We start from the raw sequence: 23558 nt of genomic DNA on the forward strand, positions 1-23558 counted from the left end.
AACAATAGCAATATAATCATTGATGTATTCAAATTAAAAAAATTGAAGTGTGTTGATGATTTGAAGAGAACTACATTTATTTATTAAATATGGCTATTTGTAACTTACAAAACAACCACCATTTTAATTTTTTTATGTCTTTAAATTACAAAATGTATGCTTAAATTAAGCAACCCGCTTAAGAATAAAAAAAAAATCTTTCATAATTTCATACGAAACTAATCAAACCGCTAACAGATGAATGTTGTCATATCTATGTCATTAATATTTATTCCACAAAATGACTGTATAGTTAGCAATTGCATAATAACGTAAGGTACCTTACCTAATAGTACACTGTAACTGTGTTTAAAATCTTAGACAGTCTGGCGTTTTGCCAAATATATTTTAGTGTCCGAGCTCTACAGCGGCTGAAGAAATTGACCTTTAAACCGTTTTCTGATAACGAAAATACCAAGAATTTATGAGGTCAAATCGACTTTAATTATTTTATATTCTGTAACAGAAACAAATATATAATTACTGAAAGTTATTTATAAAATTCTATAATTACAGTATAGCAATCTAAAATTCAGAATCTCAGAAGTCAACAGCGTGAAACGTTGAATTATAAAATGATTAATGCAGTCAAAATTTGTGCCGGAAATTACTTACTTTAACATAAGATTTACCAATAAATTAAACAGGTTGTTCAAATTTATAGGTAAATCTGTAGATATTTAACATTCTCTGTGTTTGGAAATTGTTTCTTGTTGAATTGTTTTTTTTTTATTAATTCGCTTTAAGTAATGCTTAGTTAGCTTTAAGTAGTAGTATCATTTAATATCATTTAATTATCAAATCTATGTAATTTAATTGGTGAAAAAGAGTAACTAATTAGTTTAATACTGATTCCTCGCGGTGGAATCTACTTTCCAAACTGGAGGTACACGTAAGAACATACAAAATTAGAATATATTTTGTGATTTTACATGTCTATAAACGAGTATTATAAATGAAACGAATAAATAGAAATTAAAAGATTTTACATAGACTTTTGCTGACATATGCTCGTCCGTCAACAAATGCCATAAAAAAAAAAAAAAAAAAGAAGAGGTGTCGCTTCTTTTACCGTTGGCGAGTCTACCGATGACTAAATTATCTCTTCTTTTTTTCTCCTATTCGGACTTATTTCTTTTTAATCGACTAACTTTATAGAAGACTTTTTAAAAATTCCATTAGTCGCAAACCTAAATTAAACCGAAACTCTTTCAATATTAATTATATCGATTCTGCTTATATAAATTAAATATTAGTTCAAAAGAACGATACGTAAACACAAAAACTTTTTCGTAATTAAATTTACTTGTTCGAACATTTAAAATCTAAAACTTTTTAATTCGTGAACACATTTAATTTGTAAAATGACATTATTATTCAATTAAGGTTAATTCATCAAATTTCCATTTACTTATTTATGTTATTTTTAAAATTGGAATTTAAAAGACTAAATAAATAATAACAAATATTATTTAGAATGATAATACTTAATCATTCTCGGTTACAATTTAAATGAAAAACTTATCATAATCTGTCAATTTTGAATTTCCAAAACCAACACAAAACTGTTTGATGCTTAATATTCCAAGTATCAGTATTTTTATATTCTTTGAAGAACATTTAAAAGTCAAAACTAGTCGTACATATTCTGAATTTAATTATATTTTGCCTTTTAGCAGAAATGTTAAAATTAATTTTGTCGACAATTAATTCGGTTCAGAAATTTGCGTTGAAAATAACATATTACGCTTAAAATAATTTATAACGAATCAGATTTTTGTTCAATTTGTATTAATTTATTATTTGAATTCAAATTATTTTCGATGAATTCTAAATTATTTTAATTTAATTGACAGCTATAAGCTAGGACGGTATAATAATTTAAAATAACGATTTTAAATCGAATGATGCAAATGTTTGCTTGTAATTGGATGTTATGTTTATTTAATGTTTAAAAAATCGAAACATCAAATCTTATTTTCTAAGATGGACACAGGCGACGATGATAAAGCTACATGCTGCTCGAATTGAAAAAGAGCAATTTGATTAAACAACAAGCTTGTAGAAACACCTTATAGTAAACAAATTTATGAAATGAACCAAAATTTGAATCGAAAGTAATTTAAAAAACAAACAATCCCAATCGTAACCAAAACAAATATTAAACTTACCAAGCAACGCTAACAAATTAATGAGGACCACCTTGTCTGGACAGACTCCAATTTGGCACGGAGAGAGAATTAGCAATGGATACGGATTTTTTATCAGACTATATCTAGGGATTAAAGTCAGCCTCCGTTAGGTTTTTCTAAACTAGGCATTAAGCGAAGCGTCCGATAAACAATGGTATCTTTTACCCAATTTATAAGATCAAAGCTAAGGTTTCTGGATAATTGCCAAATAAACTTACACGCTGAAATTAAAACTTCGTTTTTTTAACATTTTAATAATTGTATTCTTTTTTTTCTCTCCCCACACACACAGTTGAATTAAGTGAGAGTGAGCCAATGTATACATTACCAGTTGTGCTATAGGCAGAATTACTGTATCTCAATTCATAGTTGAAAATTCATTTGTTTTTGTTATTGCATCTCCTTCGACTTTTGCGTCCAAACTTCTTTTTTTAAGAATTACCCAGTAATTGTAATACTTACATTTTGTAACGCCAAATAGCAATAATAACTAGTATCATTATTAATATTATATATACTGTATTTATCGGATCACAATTACTACATTTTGGGTTAAAGGGTGACTGAGCCGAAAAAAATATTGACACGAGGAACATAACTTCTTAGTTCGCAAGATGAAATAAAAAATATAATCTCTCACAGTGTCTATATTTATGAGTTTTAGTGACCATTCATCATTTGTCTATTATAAACAATAAAAATATTCGCTACTAAAAATAAATCCTAATAATTATAAGATGATCATAAATTCACTTTATAATTAAGTTTGAAACCAGTCTTCGTTTATAACTTTAAAGATAGGTAAAACGTATGAGCCAAAGATATACTTAGAATTTAATTTCCTCATACGAGTGTAGGTTTCTCATTTATCCAATTTTGTTGTTAAGTGACACCGACGCGATGTATGGCTTCTTACTTCTTATCATTTCATATAGCAGCCACTTCACCTTTTTAATCCATTAGATTAAGAAATTCAAATCTTCTTTATTCGAATTTATATTTTAAAGCTTTCTCTAGCGATTACATCTCGAAGACTGGAATATAGAGATTCGTTTTTTTTTTTTTTTTTATTTTTTAGGGGGCAAACGTAAAAGTAACGTTCCCATTTTCGGCGTGAGGCCGTTTTGCAGAAACGACCAAACCAGGGCTGGGACTTGCCACCGATGGGCACCGTAGAATATGGAATGAACAGTTCCATACCCTGAAGCACCACATCGGCAATAGAGTCAGCAATAACGCTCGGATCATCCGGCGAGAAACAAACCTGCCCCCAAGGGTAGGATGCAAAGAAGGACCGCATCCCATCCCATTCTGCTGACTTGTAGTGCCACACGCGGCGGTAGCCCACGAAACGAGGTCGTGAGTCCCGCGCAACCGGCACTGTACTCCGAATGAGACAGTGGTCCGACGAGCCCAGAGGGGGATCGACGATAACCTGATAGCTATCCGGATGAGAAGTCAGCATAAGGTCCAACAGGGAAGGTGTATACTCCTCCACGTCTGGTATTCGCGATGGTGAGGTGACCAGTTGTGTCAAATCATATGCTAAAGCGAAGTCGAGTTGCTTAATGATGCCAGCTCCGCTTGCCCCGAATAGTGGCGAGCGCAAAATTGAAGTTTTTAAGAGAGAGTTCCCCGGGCGTGCCGACCCATTCGGCTGCAACCCGAAGGTATGCAGTGTGGCACCACCACTTACAAAATATTAATTTAATCGATACTAATAGTAAGTTCACAACTTAAAAGGATGAGCAAGTAGAAATGTATTGCTTGCGTGCCCTATAGCTGAGATGGACCAATAGCTAGAACAAATGAAAAATTTAGATCTTAACCAAAGATTGCGGGTGTAAGTACGAGCAAGCACCCCGCGTTTACAAGTAATTCGTTTGTCTTTGCAATTTATCTCTTTTTATGAAATTTAGATAGATGGACTGGCAAACAGGCGAATAGTAAATGATCACCACCCATTGGCTTTGCTCGAATATTTACCGTAAATAACTAAGATGTAATATTCCCTGTGTCTGTAATTCGTTAGCTCACTCACTTTCAAACTTTTTATTTGTTCATACCGGAAAACAAATACGATACTCAGTATTGCTATTTGGTGGTAAAATGCATATAAGACGAGTGCTGGACCGTAATAACTGTTGTATAGCTATCCATGTTAGTTAAGCTAAGGAATATTAATTCCGATTTTCGGTTCCTATCGAACTCATTCGGCATTTACTTGGTGGTAGGACTGTGTGCAAACCCGTCTGGGTAGGTACCACCCACTCATCAGATATTCTACCGCCAAACAGCGGTACTCAGTATTGTTGTGTTCCGGTTTGAAGGGTGAGTGAGCCAGTCACAAGGGACATAACATCTTAGTTCCCAAGGTTGGTGGCGCATTGGTGATGTAAGGAATGGTTTTCAAACAAATTGGAATTCTTACAACGCCATTGTCTATGGGCGGTGGTGACCACTTACCATCAGGTGGCCCATTTGCTCGTCCGCCTACCGATAAAAAAAAGTATCAAGTCTTTGGCTATTCTTACATAATCATAACATAATCAGCCTGTAAATTTCCCACTGCTGGGCTAAGGCCTCCTCTCCCTTTGAGGAGAAGGTATGGAGCATATTCCACCACGCTGCTCCAATGCGGGTTGGTGGAATACACATGTGGCAGAATTTCGTTGAAATTAGACACATGTAGGTTTCATCACGATGTTTTCCTTCACCGCCGAGCACGAGATGAATTATAAACACAAATTAAGCACATGAATATTCTTACAATAATAATAATATGCAATCATTCTTGCTTTATTTAGTACACGCTCGTCTTTTTGTACGATAAAACCGATCGCATCATTACAGCTGTCTGAAATAATAACTCCCCTCTAACATAAAATAATGAGTCTCTCCCATCGCCTTTGGAGAGTTCTGCTTATTATGCACGATGCACTGCACGGCCTAACCCACTGAATTCTTATGTCAGAACAATCCTATAATTCCTCTTTGGTGGCAGAGGACGGCAATCAGGAGTTTGAATGGATAAGAAAATAACAAAATCCGGATTCCCCTAACTTTAAGGACTTAGAACTTTTAGAAAGTTTCTCCTGCGTTATAATAAAAGCGTTATCTGCACAATAAATACATTTTACTTGAAATTCTGCATTACAATGACTTTCATAGCAATGAAATAATCCGAACACCAGCGGAGTAAGCAAGGTTCGATATCTCGACAAATCTTTAGCTTTACACGGTACGTCCACTCAGATCCTCTGGCGGACGGCCAGAAACCAATCCAAAACGAACGATGTAAACCTTGCGGAATTACATAAAAATTTTAGCAAACATCAGTACCGATGTGCTAAAGTTTAATAAACTGTAATATTTTTGTACGATTTTTAAAAGTTTGAAAAGTAAACGTAAAATTAACATTTATGTAAATTTATTAGTATATTAATTTAATAATATGATTTTAACATTTAATTTTCAATTTTTATTTTTAATTTTTTAGTACTATATTTAATTTGTGAACCGGAGAGCCCAGTGATACTAAAATCTTAACAGAAGATTGAAAATGTGCCACATTTGTTCCAACCTACATTAGAGTGTTTGATATATGCGTTAGTTTTTACCGCTAACGCAATTGTTACAGAAGAAATACCAAACAGTTTTACGTAACAGTCTAACATATTTTTATTATGAATAACTCATTCGAAGGTACTTATTACTCTTATTTTTCTCGTAAAGAATAATGTCACGCTTACATCATAATAATGATAGTATAATTATACACCCAAACATTCGTGCAGCATTCAATATAAAAATCAACAGAAATATATATTTAAATGACAAATTACGGTATAAATATTTAATAATAATAATTAATGCACAAGCAATAACACAAGCTGGTGTTTATACACCTGAGCAGTGTATTTCACATACATGAGTTTTAATCAACGTTTAATGGTTTTGTTAATATTAGTACCTATTATTTGATATTTATAAACATAATTATTATACAATTAATTTATAAAAATGTGATACAGTTGCCTGCAATCGTGGCAAAAACGCTGGCGCCCTTTACCCTTTTATATTTTCAGTAGATTCCTCGGCAGCTTCGAAGATTTCGAACCTATTCCGATAAATCTTTTGCTTATCATCGATTATATGATAATGAGGGTCCCATTTCAATTAAAAAAAGATTCCTTCTCAAAGATTTGATAAGATTGACTAATTTACAAGGTTTATTACGACTACGATGCTGCAATGCGGATACGTGGAGGCATAGATTGCAGAATTTCATCCAACGCAACGTGTCATGTTGGTTTCCTTACAACGTGTCATGTTAAAGACATGAAAACTCAGTGGTGCCTTAAGTTCTCATCTATGTAAATTAACTAATCTCCGTTTTTTTTGAGGACTCTGTCCATTTTCGGCCTCCGAGACTCTGAGATAACATTAATGCTAGAAGTCCTTAGCAAGGCAAGTTTCAAGGTCGAAATTCTCATGAGAATGTCGAAGACCTAGCTGATGACAATCAATGTTCATTCACAATAATAGTTGAGATAAGGAAACCTAATTCACCAATAAGTACATCCACCCTGACCAAATCTGTTTCCAGGCGAATTAAAAAGAAATTGCTAGAACTTAAAGGCCTGGAAGAGATTATGTCATGCAGGTTTTATAAAAGGCGATCTCCTGCTATAAAGATCCTGCTGCTAAAGATAAGTTTTCTCTCAAGAACGTATGCATCCGCTCAATTTTAACATGAGACTCCTATAAATTGTCTTTGATACTTCCACGGAGATTCGTACTCACAGTTTGCCTAAGATCGAGGGAGCGTAGTAGTAACAGTATATACGGTATCAATCTATCAGACTGCTTAAAAATACTACAATCTGTTTGAAAATCGAAAAAAAAAAAAAGTCATGTCACTCGGAAAGTAGCATCGCTAAAATTGAACTAGGTGCGAGATATAATTATGTAATATGCCAGATAATTTTTGGTCCATATCCACAATCAAACGGGTCATCCGGAGTGGCCAACGACATCGCGGCTGCCCTCAACGGAGATGACAAGATTAACTGGATTCCATCCAGAAGGGTTGATTGGTAAAACAATTATGGAAATGTGGAAAGAAGAGAGACCTTTGCCTAGCAGTGTCACTCATCGGGAAGATTTTTTATTATTTCGTTGGTCTGGTGACTAAATTACATGCTGCACGTCCTTATATGGGGTAAAATGCCAGGTCATTTTAATAATAATATGTTATTAGGTTTTCTTTCAATAAATTATTTGTATCGACTGAAAATTAAACGTAAATTTTACACCCGTACAAAGAGAGCACATAAAACCGTATATTATGGGGCCTGATTTCTCTCTGGTCATGTTTTCCGTTGCACCACGAAAAATATTTTACTTGTATTTGTGCACTCACTTCTATCCTATAATAGGAATATCGCCTGCTCAAATATCTTTGTACTAATTAAATGCAGCTAGACAACATGATTATTTTTATACTTTCCTATAATATTTATAGGTAAGAATAAAGAAATTAAAGATTTACAAATAAAAATAAACAAGTATGCGATTACAATCAAAGATCACAATAAATTCCTAATGCAATATAATGTATATTATAAACACATATGCCTCATTGGTCTAGTGGCTATCTGATAAAGCCACACACACACACCAATATGACCTACATACACATACTCCAAGTTCTTGAGCATAAACCACAGACCTAGTATGTAAAAATTTTAGTGGGTTATATACGTGGATTCTCTTTGGTTATTAACATAAACATAATATAAACTAGATAATAATAATATGCTTGTAAATTATACAATTCATCAGTTATCAAGCTCTTTATAGAATTATTATGAAAAAATAACATCAAAAAGGGAATTGTTTCTTTTGAAGATTATTTAAGCCTTTTGTGTATAAATATTTTCCTATAAATCTCATCGTAAATGTATATTAGACTGCAAGCGTTATTGTGTCTTTAGCGTCATTCTGTGGTTAAAACGCTTTTGTTGAGCGCTAAAAAACTTTTAACAAAGCCTTACTGTGTTTTCAATAAGCTCCGAAAGAAAACGACATTTGTGTATAAAGAACTAAAATATAAAAAGGATTTATATTCGTAACAATACAAAGATTAAAGTATTTTCTTTATAAGTTTATAGAAAAACGTTTGATAATTCTTATTCAGATACTGTAATGGAATTCGTGAGTATTACAAATGAAGCAGAATGTTATTATTATTTTCCATAACATTGGATTATCACTAGTATTTTGAGTAATAAAGTATTAGAATAAAGTATTTATTTATTTTATTGCAATCTCTAAAAAAAATTAAACATATTACGGACTTAGAAATAAAAGCCCCAGCATGTACTTTATATACTAAACAGCAAATATATATATAAAAAAGAATGGGAATTAATAATTATATCATCAAACATGTATTTATATATAATTTTAAGTATAATTAAAAACCTATAAAATCAAATTTATAAATAGAAATAAAATTTATTTCAAGTTTTGCCTGACATCATGATTAAAATTAAGTTGATGTGACATATAAGGTTCACCTTCTTTCACTGTACAAATTTACACGGATACAATTTGCCTATTTTAATTCGATTTTATTTTTTTATTTTTTTTTCGATTTTCTATTGATCATATTGAAAATCGTTATAGAGAACCATTTATTTGGAAGATAGGAAAATTTCCCAGAATATATTTGAGAAAATACTTTATGGATATAGGATTTTATTTTTTTTTTACATGAATATAAAATTGACATAGGAACGCCTTGTCCGTCTTTAATATTCAATTTTATAATAAATTGGCTTACTATGTGGTAGGGCTTCGCGCAAGCCTGTCTGAGTAGGTACCACTGATGGTTTGGCAATAACACAAAGTAAGAGTACAGCTGGTCGGTGATAGCGGCAGTGTCAGTTTGAAGGATGACTGATTACAGGCAAAAGATTATAATATGTGATTGTTAGTAGTGCATTGACGATTGTCAAATTTTCTTACAGTACAAATTTCTCTCAACCCTGGTTAATTTATTCATGCCAGTCTATACGATGTAAAAAAATCAATTACAAAGCTTTAGTATTTGTTTTTCTTATTATATCATCGTGTATATAATATTGGAATGTTCTGTGTTTAAAAAAAAAGTAAAACCTGAAAATGTGAAGAAATCTTAATTTGTAAAGAAATATTATTAATTTTGTTGTTTAAAATATATTTAGAAAGTAAAGTCTTTTGTTATATTATAGAGCTTTAAAAATAGAAGAAATTGCAGAAGGTTCATAAATCCCACTAATTGCCTAGACACTTAAGTCCAAGGTATTAAAGCCACGATGAGCATATTAACCTCTGCATAAACCGATTATAGAATACAAAATGGCGCTCCGCCTAGTCTAAACCATTTGCCTGCTGTTTTGATCCTCTCCGAGTAAACTTGAAGCGTGATATATTAATAATTCCGTGAAATTTAATAATATATCTTACATTTTTGAAGTTAATACAATTCGAACTAATAATATTCAATAAAATAAGACATTATACTGTTAAATGTACTTTTATAGTAAATATTTATTTATATTAGGACCTTAATTGTATAGAAATTAAATTTAAAAATATTTAATTTACAAATCATGACCACTTAGATTGGTGGCAAGAATGCTAGTAGCAATTTCCCGTTGATTCGGCATTCCAATCCTCTGGGCAAAAAATTAACCAGCTCTCCTGTGACCAGTGAATGTTTCAATTTGTGGCTAGCTGCCTATCTGAAAATTCGATGTTATGCAAAAATATTTTAGGTTTATCATTTTTATGTTATATTAAATAAAAAACATTAAACTATTTAATATAAATGAACGTTACTTTTTCTCAAAAGGTCATTGCCAAGGTTAATAAAATTTACAGCCATTTTCTGATTTATCAAAGAGATACCTTTTAACTAACCTAGAACTTTAATGAAATTAAAGGAACCCGTTAATTACGCATTTGAATACGAGATATAAAAAAACATCTATCTTGATATTTCACATAACATTTTAACGTTAATGTTCTATAAAATGAAAACATTATTAAGCAAAAAGTAAAAACAATAATTCTCTAAATCATTAGAGCATTTTAATTATTCAACAAGAAATATAATAATTATTGTGCTGACCTTAGAACTCATCTCCCGAGCGAAATTATTCATAATATCGTACTAGTCATAGTAAGATTGTATTAAAAAAATCCTTTAAATATAAGATTTGTAAATCGTTAAAATATTTAAAGAAATTCTGTAACAGCATGATAATTATGTTAAATAATACAACCTATAAAACAAAAATAAATAAAACCATAGTTCAAATAATTTGTCAACGGTTTATTTCTTATTAAGATAAATGATTTTTTATTAAATTAAGAGACTCCTGGTTTTTTTTTATTAATAAGAAGGATGGGCAGATTACCCACCTACCCACCACCGCCCATAAATATTTTCTCTGTAAGATTTATTTTTTCTTATTTCGCAGATGCGCCAACAACTTTGAGATCTATAGTGTCATGTCCCTTGACTTTACACTGGCTCACTCCCCCTTCAAACTAGCACATAACAATACTAAATATTGCTACTTGGCGATAGAAAATATGATGAGTGGATAGTTCCTACACAGATGGGCGCCTTGCACAAAACCCCACCACCAAGTAAATATAAATCACAGCTTACGCTTTGCAATGTGAACTACTGGTTTTAAAATGACAAGATATTTTAATAAACGCATAAGAGAAAAATGCTCTGCTTGTTTTTTAAAATTTGCATTTACCTTAATGCTTATCTCGAGTACAAAATAAAAATGCTCAATTTTATTCAGAAATTAAGAAAAATCGACATAATATCATCAACTTGCAATAAAACGTGTTAAAACTCATTGTATTAACATAAAAATACTATAAATACTAAAGATCAATACTTATCTTTAGAAAGAACCATTTTAATTACGATCTCATCGTTTTCGACAAACAAACAATGACTTAGATTCCAAAAGTATTCCCAGTCCCATAAATTGCTACAAGCGTTTATTACAATCGTATTCACCTCCTTATCTTGATATCAAATTCTGATTACCGGTTAAACTAACTTACCGTCACAAACTTCGCTAGTTACCTCATTGTTGGTGCGACGTCGTCGAACAACTTTGACTTTCGCTCACCCGTGTCTTCGAGCCAAACTATCCTTAGTTTATTGCACCATCGACTCCTTTAAGCACATCCACTTTAAATCAGACGAAAATAAACTTTATAACTCAGGGTATAAAACTACAAATACATTGCAGTGGATGTATCTTACGACTTGTTGTTGATGATTGTTTTGAATACTTTCGATCTTTTTCTCCTTATCCGTTATTTATAAGATCCGAAGTCGAAGTTGTAGTGGTAAGTGTACAAACTGTCCTTGTATAATATAATAAATAGCATATTATGTATTGAGTTAACGGTGAATAATAAAGTTTACACGAACGAGCGCTTATGTCCTATCGTCATTGAAAGGCTTTTTTCTTAATTCAGAAGGATAATACGCTTAATTAAGTCTGCGTCACGTTTTAGCAGATTATGAATTCGGTAAGTCTGTCTATCTTACAATTATAGACAATATTTCTTAGACTCATATCGATTTAATTGAAATATTTTCACTCGTACTGTTCTTATTTTCTCATTCAAATTATTTAAATCATGTTTTTACGAATTGCAATAAATTAAACATATTTGGATATTCAACGTAAATTTTAACTTTATAAAGTATGAAATGAACACGACATAATACCGATCATATACGAGTTTGAAATCGACCATTTGAAATCGGACGAGTAACTTTCCTTGAAAATACGAGATTGAAATTAATTTATACGTTGAAAAGTAGGATGAATATACTTTTTAAAATAATGTCCGTAAATGTTTCCACATGTCTGCATTTATAAATATAAAAGATCAATGATCTAAACAATTTGAATATTTCACGGATTTTCGACTTTCGAAGCTTATACGAGCGTGAGAGGATCGACTCTCGACAGCTTCAACGAAATAGCCGTACAATTACACTTCTTTTGAGATTATCTGATGGAGCTCTTGGCCCTTTATGTTAGAGCTTGAGATTTAGATGAAGGGGAATAACTTTAGGAAACATAAAATCATCTTTATAACGTACAAGAGCTGTTACGCAACCCCAACTAAATATTTTTAATAGATTAAAGAATTATGCAGAATTATTTGTAAGATGTTTCAATGTCGAAAAATGAACTAGTTTTCAATAAAAATATTGGTAGGGTTTTGTGCAAAGCCGTTAGGGTAAGTACCACCCACACACATAACAGATATACCGCTGCCCGACAGCAATACTTAGTACTGTTATTTGTTGTGTTTCGGGTTAAAAGGATGAGAAAGCCACTGTAACTACAGGCTCTGTGACATAACATCTTAGCTCCCAAACTTAGCCGCACATTGTTGTGATATAAGGAACGGTTGCAACTCCAATATCTATTTCTAACGGTGGTGGTGGTCCACTTACGATCAGGTGGCCCATTTGCTTATCCGCCTACTAAGTTTGTTAAGTTGTATTTTTGCACATTTATTGTCTTTACTTACTTAACTTTTTCATAATATATTTAAAAGAAGAAACATTAAACACAATTGTTATACTAATATTTAAATATATTTCTTATAAAGCAAACGATTTTTTTATTGATGAAACGCTGAAACGTAATTTGAAACCAATCTTACTAAAATAAATTTAAAATTCAAAAAAGCTTGTTAAGGTGATAATTGAATTTGAATATAAGAACCAATGACGTATCTTTTTACCGATCCAATGTTTCTTAATATACTCGTTCTTCTAGAACAATAAATAAAAAAATATATTTTATTCAGTCTTTTACCTACTTCTGTTTAAATAAAGGTATATTTTATTTTGATAGTTTATCGATCTTTTAATCTCTCAGACATCAAAATGAATAACTCATAACGAACACAGATTTGGTAAAGTTTTATCGAAAGTTCAAAAATCAATTATACTCATACAAAATATGTTATGCTTGTTCACACAAATAACATTGTTCTGTTGTCCGTATACAAATGTTGGGACGATAAAAAAATACTAATATCTCTATATTAATTATTCTTCCAACCGTACTGCTTTAGACAAATGTGCATAGATTTAGAACGTAAAGAATAATTACAGACCATTACGTATAAAACATTCATCTTTTTCGCATTAAATAAGTACTTAATTTCTAAATTACCACATGTAAGTATTACCACGAGTAATTTCATTTAAACAGATAATTGTACCTGCAATTTGCTCCTTACCGGCATTTTTTTAATTTACGTTAGTTAGGACTAGCGAACCGCCCCGGCTTCGTATGGCAATTTATTAGTAAAGAAAATTATATAATATAAATTACTTATAATAATAAAAATATATAATCAGAAATGATGTAGTTTTATTTAAGTAAAAAAATAAATTACAAAAACTACAAACAAACAAATTTAACCTCTTTATAATGTTTATATAGATAACCAGTTAATGGGTCACCTGATGGTGTCTCTAGCGCTAATAGACATTAGCATTGTAAAAACAATAACCATCACAATGCTCCACCACCCCTGGGATCTCAGATATTATGTTCCTTATTCTGTAGCCAGATTGGCTCACTCACCCTTCAAATCGAAACTTAGCAATAGCAATACTGTTTGACGGCAAAATATGTAATGAGCTAAGTACTTATATATACTGCTACATGTCCCAAACAATCACATAAAACTTGCGTATTTTAGTTTAACAAAATTCATAATAATATAATTTGTGCATAAATAAACACCGAGCTCAGAGTAACTCGTTACAAACTTTTACTAAAAACTTGTATTACTTGACTACAAATTTCGAACTCATAAACTGCAAAAGCTTTCTAGTTAGCGTTATAATAAAAACAACGATTTTAATACACAACAATTTATTTGAAGTTCAAAGAACTTATTTAAAAATGTGCAAGACTTGATTGACTGTTAAATTTATGAGCTAATATATAAATGATCTTCCAGTCTTTGGTAAAGTATTTGTGGTATTATGTTATTCGCTGATGATACTTCACTGATTTTAAGGTCGACAGGAAAGAAACTAACTATGACGATGAAAACAGTGCATTATCACAGATACACGATTCGTTCAATATAAATAATTTAGTTTTGAATGCTAGAAAAACAAAATGCGTTGTTTTTACCCAACCTAATGTTAGAAAGGCAAATTATAGTATATCATTAAACGGTAACTAGCAGGTCTCCCGCGAAACTTCGCGTTTATTCAAAAGATTTTTTAGGTGTTTCAGTACTTATGAAAGGTTTTGTTTTGATTTCATTTCATTGTAAACTGTAAGTCACTCATCTACATTTGGTGCCAAAATAATGAAACCTCTTTTAAATTAAATTATTAATATCAAATTGTATACATTAGTTCATTTAGAATTGGAGTTTGTCGAAAACAATTGACTTTAATTTTATTTACGTTTTTAATCGTTTTCTTATATAGCCGAAGTACCGCTCTCTAGCCTGCCAGTAACTTATTTCAAAGAAAATTATTTGTTAATTCGTAACAATTTAGTAAAATTGCATCAAGAAACCGCTTTAATTTTTTGCACATCTAAGGCTGCAGCTTCAAAATGAGACCGTGACCGATTTTTTTATATGCAGCTATCGCCCAATAATCACTGGGACAAAAATCGGCTTACGCTATTAATATATTAGTATATCTTAATGTAGTCGATACTACGTAGTTAGTAGGAATATCATAAGATTCTAAACTTCAATTAAATTCTTATTTATCGTTCCTAACAAAAGCTCAGCTCCGCAGCAAACATGATTAGAAAGGTTAGACAGCTAACTGATATTAATACCACTCCTCTAATATATTTTAGTTATTTTCATAGTATTATGTCATATGGCATATTACTTTAGGGCAACGCTACAGATATTGAATCCTTTTTTTATTATACAAGAGAGTACAATCAGGTCTATTTATTATGATGCAGCTAGAGACTACCTTCGGAATATTTTTAACAAAATAGGAATACTCACTGTTACGTCACAATATTTTTACAAAAGTATTATGTGTATTGACAATAACATTGATAATTTTTTCTTACATTAGCATCCTGTAAATTTCCCACTGCTGGGCTAAGGCCTCCTCTCCCTTTGAGGAGAAGGTTTGGAGCATATTTCACCACGCTGCTCCAATGTGGGTTGGTGGAATACGCATGTGGCAGAATTTCGTTGAAATTTTCGTTGAATTTCATTGAAACATGCAGGTTTCCTTACGATGTTTTCCTTCACCGCCTAGCACGAGATGAATTATAAACACAAATTAAGCACATGAAATTCAGTGGTGCTTGCCTGGGTTTGAACCCGAAATCATCGGTTAAGATGCACGCGTTCTAACCACTGGGCCATCTCGTTCATCTGGCTCATCATCTAACATTGATCACTTTGATATAATCAGTGATAATCACTGTATATACATGAAACGTAAGGATGAGCTTACAAAACCAATTTTCCGACTCAACTAAGTCGATAAATAATTTTATCTAAACCTTCTTGAGGCAAGGTATCCGTTTCTATAATAAAATTCCACAGATATTCTTAACTTTGCCGATTCATGAATTCAAATAATTTGTTAAAGAAACACTAAAGCATATTATTCAACACAAGATTATATAAATGTTAAAAAAGTGTTAAGCTAATACTTGTTGGCTTTCCGGGAGAATATATTGTATATATATTTATATTTACTATCATAATATTGTATTTTAAATGATAGAAAAAGTAACTACTGAAGTTTCTCAGTTCTCCTAAAATCTACATTCCGAACCAGTGGTAGCTTTACTTTATATAAGTAGGTCTCTAAAATGTCGATTCAATAGTGTAGCCTACTTGAATAAAGTATATTTTGATTTTATTATCTTTTCAGATAGCTAATACATTACGAAATTATACCCGCTTTATAGTATAATAAAGATGTGTACATACCTACAACAGATGTTAAACTAATATAATTAAAATACAGAGGAGTTCCAATTGTTCGACATTCAACTTTTGCTCTGCATCGCTCTTAAAGAAGTTTCACCTTAATATTATTATTATACATATATAAATTTATTTGGGACATATCAAACCACTTCAATCCAAATAAAACTTGTCGGAGTCCCCATTTAGATGATAGCTGGGATACTAATGATCAGTCATTCCAAGCGAAAGACCAACTGACTCGATACGAGAAAATCTTTGAAGAATTCTTTAAAGTGTTCTATTTGTATTATAACTAATGACCTCGAGTGTTTAAAAGAAACTTTGATATTTAGTGTTTGGAAAATGCTATTTTTAGAGTTGATATATATAATTATATTTCCAAGAACATATTCTAAAGTCTTATACGAGTAATACAAACGCCACACGAACAGCGGCACCGACTGAACTCGTTAGAAATAACAGGAATATATAGTATTCACTTGTTGTTAAATTCTCCAACCCTTATTACTGTTCATGTCTTAACATACAATGAGTATTCGTGTATAATAGACGTTAATAGACGGTCTGAAGGGACATAAATTACAGCCTATTGAACCCGAGCTTATTAGACGTAGAGGGTCCGCGCTTTCAATCGCGCTAAGATTTCAAACTATTAGCCGGATTTATCGAGTTGAAACATGTTCTATAAAGGCAAATGCACATCGTCAACACAAGGTTTATTTAATAGGATTAGATGTGAGAAGAAAATATTATTCTTCAAATAAGAAAGGGAGAGAGCAAGTCAATATATTAGGTTGGTTCTAAAATATTTAAAAAAAAACAATTTTATTATGGATAATAATAATGACTGTAATCACTGTCTTAAGTTACTATAATGTCAATATTTTATGTTTCATTCAAAGTAACAATTACAAAGTACAAATTTCACCAGTTCCCTCATATCGTAATTAAAATCACATAACTCAATTTCAGTTCATTGTGTACGCAGCCTACTAGTCTAACTCACACAGTCACAACCCAATCACACGTCGCCGTCACACTGATTGTACAAGTTAAATCGAATGCCCACCAACTTGCTAAGGGATAAATAAAAATTTCCTCCCAATGTCCCAACGAAGTTTCTTACCTTATTTAATAGGAAAAGTAATTTCGCCAAAAGTATATTTTCTTTCAACATCAAAAACGTGTTACGGTATATGTAAGTTTATGTAATATTTTATTTATTATGCTGAATTAATAATTTATACATTTGTTTTACTAGTATTATTTTATTTAACGATTGCCTCGTTTAGCGTCTATCTTATAATGCTCGGGAAACACGTAAAGCCATTGGAACTGAACTTTTTCCAGTCGCGTCCGATTGTCCGAACCAAACTTGTACACTATACTACGTCCCAAGCAGATCTACTAATCTCTCTTGACAACGACTACCGAAGCCGAAGTCGGTCGGGAACATAAAATATTATTAATGTACAAGTAACTAGTTTTATGTGGTGTCACAAATATAATTTCAAAACTGTATAAATATTTTATATTATATGTACAGAAACAAAATCTGTCACGCATATAGTATTCCTGAACTTAACCCAGCTTCAAGATCTCAATCTTACTAATATTATAAATGCGGAGGTTTGGATGAATAGATGTTTGTTACAGAATCACGTCAGAACGGTTAAACGATTTTAAATGAAATATATCATAGAGACATAATAAAGTCTGAAATGGCACATAGATTACTTTTTATCCGTAACACGCGTATGAAGATGTGTATGTATGTATATGTTTTTTTTAATAGTTTTATATATAAGTATGTATATTGTTATGTATTGTCAATTATTAATAAACGCCTTCATGGTTTTCTGTTGGACCTAAACGTTGACTGGCAGAGAATGCCTTCAGGCATTAAGTCCGCCTTTTGTTACATTTACTTAGTGATGGTAAATAAAGAATTTAAAAAAAAGAGATGCGGTCGGAAACTGGTAAATATTTGTTATATTATATTTGTTTGTTGAAATTTTATTTCATAAAATCTTAAAAACCGCCTCGATATAGCGATGGAAAATCAAGTTAGTAATCTACGTTTGACATTCTTTTTTTTATGGCTTTGGTTGGCAGACGAGCATATGAGCCACCTGATGGTAAGTGGTCACCACCGCCCATAGACAAAGGCGCTGTAAGAAATATTAACCATTCCTTACATCACCTATGTGCCACCAACCTTGGGAACTAAGATGTTATGTTCCTTGTGCCTGTGATTACACTGACACACTCACCCTTCTAACCGGAATACAAAAATACAGAGTACTGTTTTTTTGCGGTAGAATATCTGATGAGTGGATGGTACCTACCCAGACGGGCTTGCACAAAGCCCTACCACCAAGCTAATTCTATAATATTGTAGCGTTTGTCATAGTTGTTTGCTATGTGCATATATTTTTTGTTTTATTTGGTTTTATTTTTTGTTGCCATATTGCTTTGAACATGTAAGGTTAGTAAGTATGTTTTGGGGGAAGACACCTAGGACTACAGCCCTAAAGCTTTAGGAGAGGAGTAAAATATACTATATCTACATATGTATTCTATTAAAGTATATTTATATACACTATATCTATATAATTATGTTTTTAAAAGAATTATATTTGTTCGCAATAAGTCAAACACCCGACTGAAAAAAAGGGTTTACAATTTTGGAAAAAAAATAGGAGCTTCCACCCCTTGTTCCATTGCGTCCGATTCTGACTCTGAGTTTTATAATATTCGTTTATGTAGTTCTTCTTAAATTCGAATTCAATTTCAAATTTAAAAATTCAATTACTGCATTGATTGAATGTTCTTGAATGCAATCCTCCAAAAAATGTTTTAGACTTTTTAGTCTTGAGAGGTACCTGTAAATAATGTTTCTAATTGATTCTTTAAGAACGTATCGTTAACCTTTATTATAGTCCAAACGTCTGCAACAATACTTGTAACAATAAGTATTGTTATAAGAAGAGAAAGCGAGGCAACTTAATGTAATTTTTTTGAAATTAAATTTTACAATTGTCTTTTAAATAAATTACTACAACAAAAGAAGCTTAAGTTTGTATTTTCTCGACACAAAAACAACGAAGAATAATTTATAAGTACGACTTCCAATTAGAATTAACTTGAGAGTATTTTAATCAGAAAAAAGTTATTACATAAAGTGTAACGTACTTGCAATTATACAGTATAATTTGTACTTGCAATTATTTGATTCAAAAATGTATTTCTAAATAATATAATAAGCAGGGAAGCTTTTTCAAGTCTCACTACGAGGTAAAGTTTTTCTTTTTCCTCGTGAAACAAAACAAGAACAATTTGATATATAATTCACTACAGTACTTTAATGCCCCAAATCAGTATCTTAATGCAAACTTAATCAGGTATAGTGATAACTTTAGCTCTCATAGCTGAAACTTAATTTAATGTTATCATTTTAATTATTAAACGATGCACATAGACGAGTTACGCGAGAATCATAGATTTTAGTTACCTAAAATTATTTTTTTTGAATATTTCTTAACAGTAAAATTGTATTTAATATTGTTGCTGAGATCAAAGTTAAAATGATATGCGAATTTATTTACCTCTATAAGCCGAAAAAAAGCCGAGTTAGTTTTTGATGAGTCCCGACGATTTGATGTCTTAAACTTGATAATTTGAGAATTTTGTTTTTCTGCGAAACGAAATATTCTTGGAGTTTGTGTTTGTTTATGTATGGTTTTCTCTTTTGTATGTTTTTCCGAATCACCATCACTTCCCTAATTAACGGCTTCTCATAATATATTCATTTATATCCATTGTATTTATAATATTATTGTAAATACATCAGATATATAAAATCTATACTAATATTATAATGCGAAAATAACTCATTCTGTTACCCCCTTCACGATTAAAGCGCTGAACCAATTTAGACAAAATTTGGTATAGAGATATGAGTCCCGGGGAAAGACATAGGCTACTTTTTATAATTCATCTCTCGAGGAGCTAGAATGGGGAGTGAATGTTTTATTAATTTTGCCCGAGTATAGCCGCAGGTTCAGCTAGTAATAAATAATACCGTTGTCATACTAATTGGTATGCACGCAATTTTTTTTCTTCGCGTAAATTAAAATGCAATATTTAATTTTATTGAATTAACAAAAATAAATACAAGTTAGCATCAGAAACGTTTACACCATCGGGCGGACTTATAGATAATAAGCTATCTCTTCCAGACAACCTAATCTTGATTTTGAAAACATAATCTGGGTGATGCAGCTATAATATTACGTACGAATATTTACACACTAACTTTTATCTTGTAGTATTTCTACAAGACGTGCTAGCTTAACAAATGATTCTAAGTCGAAAACCGAGACAAGCACCATTTAATTCATGTGCTTAATGTGTGAATTATAATCAATTATAATTCATTCGGTTTTATTTCGACACATCTATTAGCGAGCTATATATTGGTGACCCCGACGTGATCGTGTTCACTACGTACGTTAACCGCTAAGATGGCTACCGATGAAAAATTTGAGGAGTGCTCAGCAAGGGTCGGTCGTGTATCCGTGCGTTTACCTCCCTTTTGGCCGGAAGACCCCGATATTTGGTTTGCTCAGGTAGAAGCACAATTTGAGACCTCGGGTACAAAGCCGATTCAACAAAATTTTATACGTTATAGTAGTGTTTTGTGCTTGTTTTTTACCCTGATGGCGCCTACTAAGCCCGTAACCACTGATGACGATATCAACAAGAACAATGTTTCTCCGACATATAAATATATACATATATTACTATTATACACTGATAAATAATTAAAGATAATAAAATATTACTAAATTAAATTACCTTAACTCATTTTAATTTTTATTTAACTAAGTAATGGCTTTTAATCGATTATTTAAATATGCAAATCGATTTCGATATTTTATGTTTTCTGAGAGACAATTTCATAACTTCGAGGACAGTAAAGGAGATTCAAAATTTTGGTTTTGTTTGTGGAACCTGATATGAACAACCATTTTGAGCTTAAGTTTTCTCGCTGTTAAAAAGAAAGAGTCCCTAAGAAAAATCAAAATTTTCCTACATAAATACGGAGTGCAAAATACAGAAGAGAAAAAATATGCAGTTTCCGGTGACGACGTATCCGAAGCCACTTGAATCTTAAACGAATTTCGGAAAAATGGACGTATTTTCGAAGGCGAAATATGAATGAATGAACTTCTTGAACTCTTAAGCACATCGCGCTCAAATAAATTTATCTTCAAAAGTGTTCTAAGTCCTGTTAAATGAGATACTCATTAATTACTTCGAAATCCATGCATCAATTTGAACGTGACTAAATGAAAAATTACCAAATATAATAGTAAAAATAGATGCCCATAGAAACCACGAAAAAAATATTTCAAAATACTAATACATTTTGGTCATTACTAAGCTAAAACTTTTACATATAAAATAAATATCAGATTATATCCTTTCAAGACTTTGAAGGACGTTGAAAATATAGTCATAAGTCCTAAATTATGCTTGACAAAAGTGTCCACTTAATCTTAATTACCCCGACCGCTGAGATCTCCTTTGTCTTAATCTTACTTTTATTACGACCTCGTCCGCCTTCGCTTTAAATGCATACTTCAATTATTCTTTAAAAAACTGAGACGTTAAGAATGCAACTTTTGTCATTAGACATTGCCTTGTCAAAGACAATGTCGGGAACCCTTTAACGATCTTGTTCTATCTTCTTTTTATATTCTTCTGAACTTTTAGATAAAAGATTATAAAAAGTTTGGCTGGTCTCTGTTACAGTTTTTCAAAGTGATAAAGAAAGTTATATTCTTTCAAGTTTAATACCAGCTGATGTTTTTTTAAAACTTTTTCTCTATAACTCGTAATCAAAGAATTCGTAAGCAAACGGGCCTGCGTGAATTTTTCACATTCATTTTAAAATAACAACCATTTTCTATACTTATACGAACATTTTGTTTATTATGTTAAACAGTAATATTTACATTACTTCCTGATTTAATTACTTTTTTCATAAATTGATATAAGACATTTAAACGTTTTTTAATGTCAATGTAATTACAGTAATTAATTAATTACTTTTTTCCTTTATGTCAAAGCTTTACTGTCTGTCAAAGGATATTAATATTGAGGTCCATTCACGCTCTACGTACAGTTTATAAAGGAACAAAATTTGTTATATTTATTTTATGCAGCAACTAATAAATTTGCCAGGTAATAACGTATCATAAGTACATGGCAATAGCAGTTATTTTAGCTTATTCTAATATGTAATATGTAACTTGTTGCACTATACGTACGCGTGAAATAAAGTGAAAAGGTTATATGGAGATAAACAAAGTTGACACGTATTTTTCATGAGTAGTTCTAAATGGAAACAATGTTATGAAATATATTATGCAACATTATATATTCACCAACGGAAGTTATAACACTGAGAAAACATATAATATTTGATTGTTTTACTCAAATTTCCAAAAAAATTTGTCCCACGTTGGGCGCCACTTTCAACTAATGTGCTTTAATTATTAAAACATTTTTAGTGTAGATATATGTGCAACAGCAAAATGTCAATTACGTTGATTCCTTATTTCCTAGTAATATTTACGTGAAGCCTTTTAAGCCTACATGTGAAAATTTGAAATATCCTCTGATATCGTTATTATTAGTGTTTTTTTCGGTTTGTATTTATCATAACTTTTTACATCGTATTATTAATTAATACATACTAAAGGGGTCTTCGACTATTTTTTGCAGGATATCTTTTTAAAAAAATATATTAAGTTTTTTTACCTTATCGATACGCGTAAATCCTAATACAACCTCTCTTATTGTCCAATAAATCAGTACGGGACGAGACGCTGTGTTTCCGCGTGACATATTTATCTGTAACGCCTAATCAACCAAGGTCCGTAACGTATATCCACATCTTAAACGATTTAATTAACAAAATTAAAATAGTTTTGTTGATTATATATTTCCTACGTTATACGTTACTAAATATCACATTTCGTTTTTACAATTTCCTAAGGCACATTCTGCTTTAATGAGAAGGCTATGTGTGTAATCATAAAATGTTTAATGAAATATTTCATTAAATATTGGTGGCAATACTTTAACTTATTTTATTATACATAAACTGAAGTAAGGCAGGTGAGCAGGTGGGCTACATCATAGTAAGTGGTCTCCACTTCTGATGCCAAAGATGAGATCAACGCT

This window comes from Vanessa tameamea, chromosome 15 (assembly GCF_037043105.1).
Source record: "Vanessa tameamea isolate UH-Manoa-2023 chromosome 15, ilVanTame1 primary haplotype, whole genome shotgun sequence".
In the NCBI taxonomy this organism is placed as follows: domain Eukaryota; kingdom Metazoa; phylum Arthropoda; class Insecta; order Lepidoptera; family Nymphalidae; genus Vanessa; species Vanessa tameamea.